Source organism: Grampus griseus, assembly GCF_964374135.1.
Source record: "Grampus griseus genome assembly, chromosome: 3".
Taxonomy (NCBI): domain Eukaryota; kingdom Metazoa; phylum Chordata; class Mammalia; order Artiodactyla; family Delphinidae; genus Grampus; species Grampus griseus.
Genome location: NC_139019.1, coordinates 19,686,427 through 19,695,297, shown reverse-complemented (window position 1 = coordinate 19,695,297; position 8,871 = coordinate 19,686,427).

Sequence of the window (8,871 nt, the reverse complement as noted above, 5' to 3'; positions counted from 1 at the left end):
AAATTTCATTCATCCTTAGTGTCCATACTACTGCTGCCTGAAACTCAGTTCTCATTTTATTAATGTCTTCAATATATTTTTGTCATTCAGTTATTTTTTATGATTGTCCATGTATTTACCATTTATTTCCTCTATAATACTTAATTCCCCTTTCTTCCTTTAATTTCTTTCTCTCTTGAATTTATCCTTGCTATTTCTCTCATTGAGTAACTGTTAGTAGCAAAGTTTCTCAGTTTGTCTGTCTTAATGTTTTTTCTTATTATTGGAGATAGTTGAGCTAGATGCAAAACTGCACTATGACATTTATTTTATCTCAGTCTTTGAAAGATACAATTTTATGTGTTTTGTTGTTGTTACGAAAAGTTTTTTTCACTTTAATATTCTGTCTTTTGTAGGTAACTTATTTTTTTTTCTTTGGATACTCTTAAAATCATAAAATTTTTGCCTGTAATAATTTCTATTTTATTACATATTTCTAAGTATTATTTTACTTTCATGGGTTTTTTGTTGTTTTTGTTGTTATCAGTGTTCAATCAATTAGGACATTTATCTATTCCAGAAAACTTCAGTCATTATGTATTTAAATATTATTTATTCCCATTCTTTCTACTTTCTTGTTTTGAATCTCCTAAAAGACCCACATTGGCTTTCTTATTTTATCATCATGTCCCTTAATCTCCTTTTTAAAAAAATTCTATTCCAATCTCTGTGCTGTATTCTGAATGCTTTCCACAATTGTATTTACAATGACAATTCCAACCACGTCTAATTTTTAACTCGTTTTCTTCCTACTAAATTTGATTTTTAAGTTAACTATTTGGTTATACCTATCTTAGAATTTTATTATTTCATACTGAAGTAAAATCTGTTTACTTATTGTATATTACTCATATAACATAGCTGTAAATTTTCAAATCTTTTCTCTTATACCTCTGACTCTATATATGTTAGAACTATTTCCATTTGTATATTGTTTATGGAACTAATTTTCTAAAAGATTGGCTTCTGTTTTTAATTTATATTATTTGAATTACATATTGGTACAAAACAAATTCTAGACTGAAATAGATTTAAAGCAATTCTTAGAAAGATATTTTCATTTTCTTTCTCCCTCCCCCTCTGCCTTCCCTCCCTCCCTTCCTTCCTTCCTTGCTTCTTTTCTTCCTTTTTTCCTTTTTTCCTCATGCTATGTGCCATTGGGGTTTTACCAGCTTGGAATTGGTTTGTAAAATAATTATTCACCTTGGAAATTCTTACCTTTATGCTCAATATACATTTGGACTCTATGCCATTATGTGATATATTGTGGTTGTTAATTCCTAACAAGTTTTTAATATATGTGAGTGTGTGCACGCATGCGCGCACGCACACGTGTGTATTTTCATCCGCTGTTGCATGCTATGGCTAACTTACTTTAGTTTTTAAGGACCTATGTTATTTCATTTATTTATTTATTATTTATTTGATTACTGATCTTTAGTTCCTTTGGTAATAAGTGTGAAACTTCCGGAACCTTGGCTTTATGCAATGATCTTACTTCTGGCTACTGAGCTTTCTTGGGTCTAAACACAATTCTCCTGACTTTCTGTCTCAAATTTCAGCCATTGGTCATTAACATGGAATCCAAACCATCACACTCCTTTGCTTCAAGGCCTGTTGTCTCTGGATTTAATGTCTTCTTGAGCAAACCAAGTCTGTGATGCATTTAATAACTATTTTATAATAGATGAGTTAGTATACTCAGAATTTTCATGTTTCTAATAAATATCTATTTTGATCAGGCTCTGACGTTTCCAAAACTGGAAGCGACTGCTATATTTCTTTGCTCACTACATAAATTTAAAAAATGTGTCTAAAATAATGTTGAATTAAGTTTTTCAATATTGTGAGTAGACACTTGCTGTATATACCATTCCTTTTGTCTTTTATTTTTCTGCTCATAGTTATGAAGTGAACTGGAAGTTTATTTCTTTGTTAAAAAATCTCTAATATTTTCCACACAGGCTGGTTAATAGGCTTATCAATCTTCAGTTTTAGCTGAGTCTATGCCTAGAATTTGAATATTATGTTTAAATGACAAAAAATGAATGACAGCTGAATTATTTATCAGGACTGTAGGAGTTTAAGTCAAGTTTTCAAGGATTTATCACATACAAATGCTACACTAAATCCTAGGTCTTCTTCTAAAAATTAAGTAAATATTTAAGATGCTATCCATAGGAAACTGACATGTGTTTAAAATTTTTCTGTTCCTTAAAACTATTATTTGAACTATAAAAAACTCAGGGGGAAAATCATTTATTATTGAAATACTGACAATCTTAGCAACCTGGCACTTCTTTTTTTTTTTTTTTTTTTTTTGCGGTACGCAGGCCTCTCTCTGTTGTGGCCTCTCCCGTTGCGGAGCACAGGCTCCAGACGCGCAGGCTCAGCGGCCATGGCTCATGGGCCCAGCCACTCTGCGGCATGTGGGATCCTCCCGGACCGGGGCACGAACCCGTGTTCCCTGCATCGGCAGGCAGACTCTCAACCACTGCGCCACCAGGGAAGCCCAACCTGGCACTTCTTAAATGAAGTTTTAAGAAAATTGTATCTCCATCAATATACTCTCTATCAATCCAGAAAGCATGGGTAAAAAATATAATGTGAAAACATGCAATTCTCAAGGGCCTACCTTAACAGTAGGGATTTTGGAGAGTGTACTGTTTTTCTTGAGATTTTCTTGGCATAAAAGATACTAAAGTCGGGCACCCCTGGTGGCGCAGGGGTTGAGAGTCTGCCTGCCGATGCAGGGGACACGGGTTCGTGCCCCGGTCCGTGAAGATCCCACATGCCGCGGAGCGGCTGGGCCCATGAGCCATGGCCACTGAGCCTGCGCGTCCGGAGCCCGTGCTCCGCAACGGGAGAGGCCACAACAGTGAGAGGCCCGTATATCGGGAAAAAAAAAAAAAAAAGATACTAAAGTCATTTTGTTCTTTTCAACAATATTACTCCATGTCTACTCATAGCACAGCACATTAGCTTGTCAAGAAAAATCATCACCTAGCAGATCCAAATATGTTTATAACATTTTTATGGGTTCCTTCTAATGGATGCATGTCATCAAGAAAAACCATTTTGATATAACGTTTATGCTACACAATGATGTTTCATAGTCTATATGAGATTTTCCATTTACAAGAGTTAGAGAAATTTACATATAAAGTGGGATAGTCCAAAAAGTGCCACATCATTAAGTTAAAACATAGCACAACATACCCATTAGCTTAAAATTCTGTTGCTTTTTTTTTTTTTTTTCCCCCTGCGGTACGCGGGCCTCTCACTGTTGTGGCCTCTCCTGTTGCGGAGCACAGGCTCCGGACGCGCAGGCTCAGCGGCCATGGCTCACGGGCCCAGCCGCTCCGCGGCATGTGGGATCTTTCCGGACTGGGGCACGAACCCCAGGCGGACTCTCAACCACTGCGCTACCAGGGAAGCCCTGTTGCATTTCTTTAGTTAAGCAATTTCTGCATGCTATCGTATTTCCACAGATAAGTACTGGAAAACAAGAAGCCATAAGAATGATTATTTGAGATACACAGGGGTTTTTTTTTTGTTTGTTTTGTTTTTTTTGCGGTACGCGGGCCTCTCACTGTTGTGGCCTCTCCTGTTGTGGAGCACAGTCTCCAGACGCGCAGGCTCAGCGGCCATGGCTCACGGGCCCAGCTGCTCCGCGGCATGTGGGATCCTCCCGGACCGGGGCACGTACCCGTGTCTCCTGCACTGGCAGGCGGACTCTCAACCACTGTGCCACCAGGGAAGCCCCACAGGTTTGTTTTTTAAGGTACTGTTTTTTTTTTTTCCCTAATGTTCCCAGAGCTTTTATCAGCTATGCCTAAAAAGCTTCTCTGCTCTCCGTCCTTCCACACCATGTGAGTAATGGGACTAGCACCTTGTTGTAACATACTGCAGCCTGGGAAAGATACATCCTTCTCCAAAAAGTCATCACCTTGGATGTTCACGAGAAAATTTTGTGATCTTTTACTTTATCCAGAATATAAATTTGTTCAAACGAGAAATAACCTGGGAATGACAGTGGATTCAGTCTTATTGATTCAGCACAGTAACAAACCTGGATAACAGGGAATACACTTGTTCCCTCCTCATTACTCACAAAATATTTGCATCTTGAAATGGCCAGTTAGAATATTTTATTCAGGCATGGTTTTTCATGTCACAGCTCCTTTAAGAATCCACAGGGAGTCTAAAGGAAATGTCTGTGCATCTGTATTAAACATTGTGAAACCAAAGATCCCCAGTATGGTCTCTGGAGTGTCACACACCCTGCTCCTGAGATAAATTTGATCACTTTCCTACTTCTCTAAATGGACAAGTTACTGGAGAAAATGTTAGTTTTTATGGATGTATTCCTCGGTTTTCTTAGTTTACTTAAACTTTTACTTACCTAAGTTACTGACACACGTTTTAAATTCTTCTATTCCTTTGTCTAGTGATTTTACACAATGCTCTCCTGACTACTAATGGGTCATATATATACAAATGTTTATAATATAAATCTAACAAAAATGTCCCAGTTATGTACAATGAAAACTAAAAATTATTGCTCTGAGAAACTAAAAAGGCCAAAATAAATGGTGAGATGTACCATATTTATGAGTTAGAAGACTCAAGAGATTAAAATGTCTCTTCTCTCCAAGTTGATTTTGATTCCAATCATAAGCAGTCTCTGTGTGTGTGAGTGTGTGAATGGTAATATAATTCTATTTTTCATGTGAAAATGAGAAATGCCCAGAAAAAAACAAGGAAACCTTGAAAAAGAAGAAAATAATAGGTGGGCATATATCACCACATTTAAAATCTAACTATAAAGATATACTGGCATAAGCACAGTCAAAAGACAGGTTGAATAGGCATTCCAGAAAATGATCGGCACATATATATTGGCCCAACTTGCGGCAAAATGGCCATTGCAGTTCACCAGGGAAATGATGGTCTTTTTAAGAAATGGTCCTAAGTGAAAGTGAATTTCTATATGAAAAAATTTACTTTGACCTTATTTTTCAAAGAAGGGAAATGCTTATTGGAGTGGGGGGACAAGGGGACATCACTCTTTCTCTGACATCTCCTATTGTAACTTCATGATTTATGAGTAAGGATGCTGGTCCACCACTGTCAAATGAGTTTCCAGTTCTCCACATTGCTGTAGTTGAGGGCTCAGACTTGGCCCCATCATTGGGGGTGTCCTGTGTCTCTGGCTGCAGTGGGGAAGGTATGCAGAATCTGCAGGCATCTCCAGGTGGCCCAGGGGCTATGGGCGAAAGCAGCTTGTACACCTAACGACTCTTGCTGTTGGTGACCTCTGAAACCTCTGCATCCTCAAACACTGTGAGTAGCAGTGAGCTGGACGAGTGTTGACACGTTTGCAATGAGAGGCTACTGCACATCCAGGCACTACAGATTGACTACAGCAGTGTGTTCTCCCTAAACCGAGCTAAATCACCACTCCAGTCAAACAGCTTGATCACACACTTATTGGCTTTCTGCAGTCTCCCTCTGCCAGCCCATCCATCTTCCTCTTCTTCCTCATTCGCTGGTGGCAGAAGTGGGCAGATGGCCTTTTGCCGGTGGCCACAATGATGGAGCAATCCATGCTGTGGGTATCTGAGTGGGTCTTCCAGGCTTCCTCAGCCAGATGCTCCCTGTCCTTGTAACTCTTCTCCAACAGACACTGCGGAAGGGCATCCAGTTTGTTCCTGGTCTGGGACATCTTCAATTCTTATTTCTCTACTTTCACCTTCACCGGGAATTTAGTTTGGGTCTCACTACACACAAAAATTAAGCTCAGATGCGATAAATATTCATAGAGTGATAAAACTTAGAGAAAAGAAGGAAGAATACATGACCAGGGTACAAAAACATTTGTTAAACACATCACAGAAATCAATAATCGTAAAAATAAAGATGGATAATTTGCTCATCACTAAAATTGATAACTTCTATCAACCAAAAATCACAGAAGAAGGAACAAGCCAGAAACAGAGAAAATATTTGCAGTGCAAATATTTGAGTAAGTTCTCCTATCTGGATTTTTTAAATCCCATAAATTAATAAGATAAAGTATAAATAATCTGAGAGATAATAATAATAAATGAGGATATCAAAGACTCCTAAGAATAAAAAAAGTTGTTTCAGCGCAGTACTTATCAAGTAAGTGCATATCAAACTATAAGAAGGACAGACACACACACTGGAATTATAATTAAACGGTGATAATAATAAGTGTTGGATAAAATGTGAAGTCAGAGGGAATCATAATTTTCTAGATGGAAGTAAAGATTGACACAATAGGTTTTGAAAACTCTTTGACAATACTGTTAAAACTAAACAAACACCTATTTTATAACCCAGCATTTATACTCATAGGTATGTGTGCAAGGGAAATGAGTGCCAATGTCCACACATACACACACACACACAAAGTGAAATTATTTTCATAGCATTTCATGCATAACAGTTAAAAAACAAAAACAACCCAGTGTCCATTAATGGTACAATGTATTACTAAATTATGAAATACCCATACAACACAATGCCTCACAGTAATTTGAAAAAGCAAAAACACACACAAAAACAACTTTTTACACACAACAACACACAAAAAAGTAAGCACAAATAATATATACTCCATCATACCATACATATATAGTTCAAAAACAGTCAAGATTACTTTACGGTGTTAGAACCGCCTTTGTTGGGGACCTACTGACTGAAAAAAAGACTAAAGGATGCTAGAAAAATCCTGATAAGGGTTATGATAAAACAAATGTATATTTATGTAAAAAGTCATCTAGCTACAGTTATTTTAGTGCTTTTTATCTATCTCAAAGCTTTTAATAGATCATAGCAGCTTTTCTTCTAATATATTCATTTAATGGTAAAAATTTTATGTTGGTTACAGTAAATGGTGTAAAACCTGCAGCTTGTACTGACACTTCAAGTTGCAATTCCTAATTAAGGTTATTATTTTTATAATCATTGTTTAAAATTTCATATATCACTAAGACATTTACACGGGTTAATTGAAGCTTTTCTTTCTGTACATCATCAAGTACATACACCCTAGAAGACACCAGAGAAAGAGCTTGAAAAATATATTTATTTTTCAAATACCATAAATAAATACTATCTATTTAATATAGTTAAAAATATCAGTGACTAGTGAGTCAACAGTTAAAATCTAGGGGAAAAAATCTAGAGCTTAAAAACAAGCCTATTTTGCAATCTTTTAAAATATCAATGCCAGTATTTGATTCCAATTTTAAAACACTTGCAGTGTATACATTTGAATAAGGTAGACACCATAGGATATGTTTTACCAAGTGGCAGTTAGAATTGCTTTTGAATGTATCCGTGGTTTAAATACTTGAAGAAAAACACACATATTAATATCTACTCAGCAAATATCTAAGATCTACAAAATGATCGAACACTATAGATGTTAATCTTTTACAAGTAGCGAAAAAGATCCCCCAAATACAAGAAAAACATTGGCATTATATAAAAAGAAATGAGATGAACAACAATTCTAAGTATGTTTGCACATCCAAAGATGGGACTGCCTACAAACCTACACTACGTAATAGTCCCATCTCAAATATTTATAACATTTTATATTTGGATTAACTGCTTAAAGATTTTAAATTGTAGATGGCATATAACCGCAAGTAAGAATAAAAATAGACCCCAAATAACAATACACTCTTATAATTTATTCTTCTCAACAAATAAAAATGAATGCCTTTTACTTGGTTTTTATGCCTAACCATTTCTTGGTTTTCATGCTTAACCATTTTTATGCCTAACCGTTTAAGTAAGGATCACTGTTTTAAGTCATTTATTCAAGTATCAATAGCAGGATACTTGAATAATGTGATGCCTAGTTAAATGATAAAAGGTAAATTATCTAATATGTATAAAATAGATAACTAATAAGAACCTGCTGTATAAAACATTAAGTAAAATAAAATTCAAAAAAAAGAAAAAAAGGTAAAATATGTTTTATTAGAAAACAGCACAATTAAATAGCCACTCATGTGAAAAGCTACAAATAGCTCTCAGGTAACCTGGTAGAATGTTACCTGAAACTATAAGTACATATTAAACTAGCAGTAAGAAATGGTTTTCAAAACTGAGCAGAATATAAACCAAAATAGCAGTTATCTATGGGTGGTAAAATTATGGGAGAATTTTTCTTTTTCTTTTTTTTAATATACACTTTTTCCAGTTGTCCACATTGAATACAAATGCCTCTGAGACAAAAAGCACCATGATCACATGGACAGCAACCACAGGAAAAAATATTGGCATAAACATAGTTGTCTCTATATCAAAGGCTCTTTCAAATATATACGATTTAGTAGTAAAATATAACCCTATAGGAACAGTGATTATTAAACCAGTGAGAAACAGAAGCAGCTTCAGATAGAAGCTCTCATATGTGAAAAGTTTGCAGCATGTTCAGCACTGCTTTGTCACAGTTCTAGGTGGTTTTACTGGGCCAGCAGTGGGCAGGTCAGAAGTAACCACCTGCCTTTATGATCTAATGTATGTTGCACATGAAACGCTATTGAGATATTGAGATTTGGATGTTTTACCTTCTTGAAGGGATAATTTAAGTTTCTCATGTCCTGAAAACATAATAGAGATTTTCAGCAGAATTTTTTTTTTTCAGCAGAAAATTTTTGATGGAAGAAATTTTTGCATATTGGGGTACGGGGAAGCCATTCTGGCTTATACATAATTTCACCTGAAGTTTATGTGAAATAGAACAGCCTGACTTGTGGCCTGTCAAACATACATTGTACATCTGCT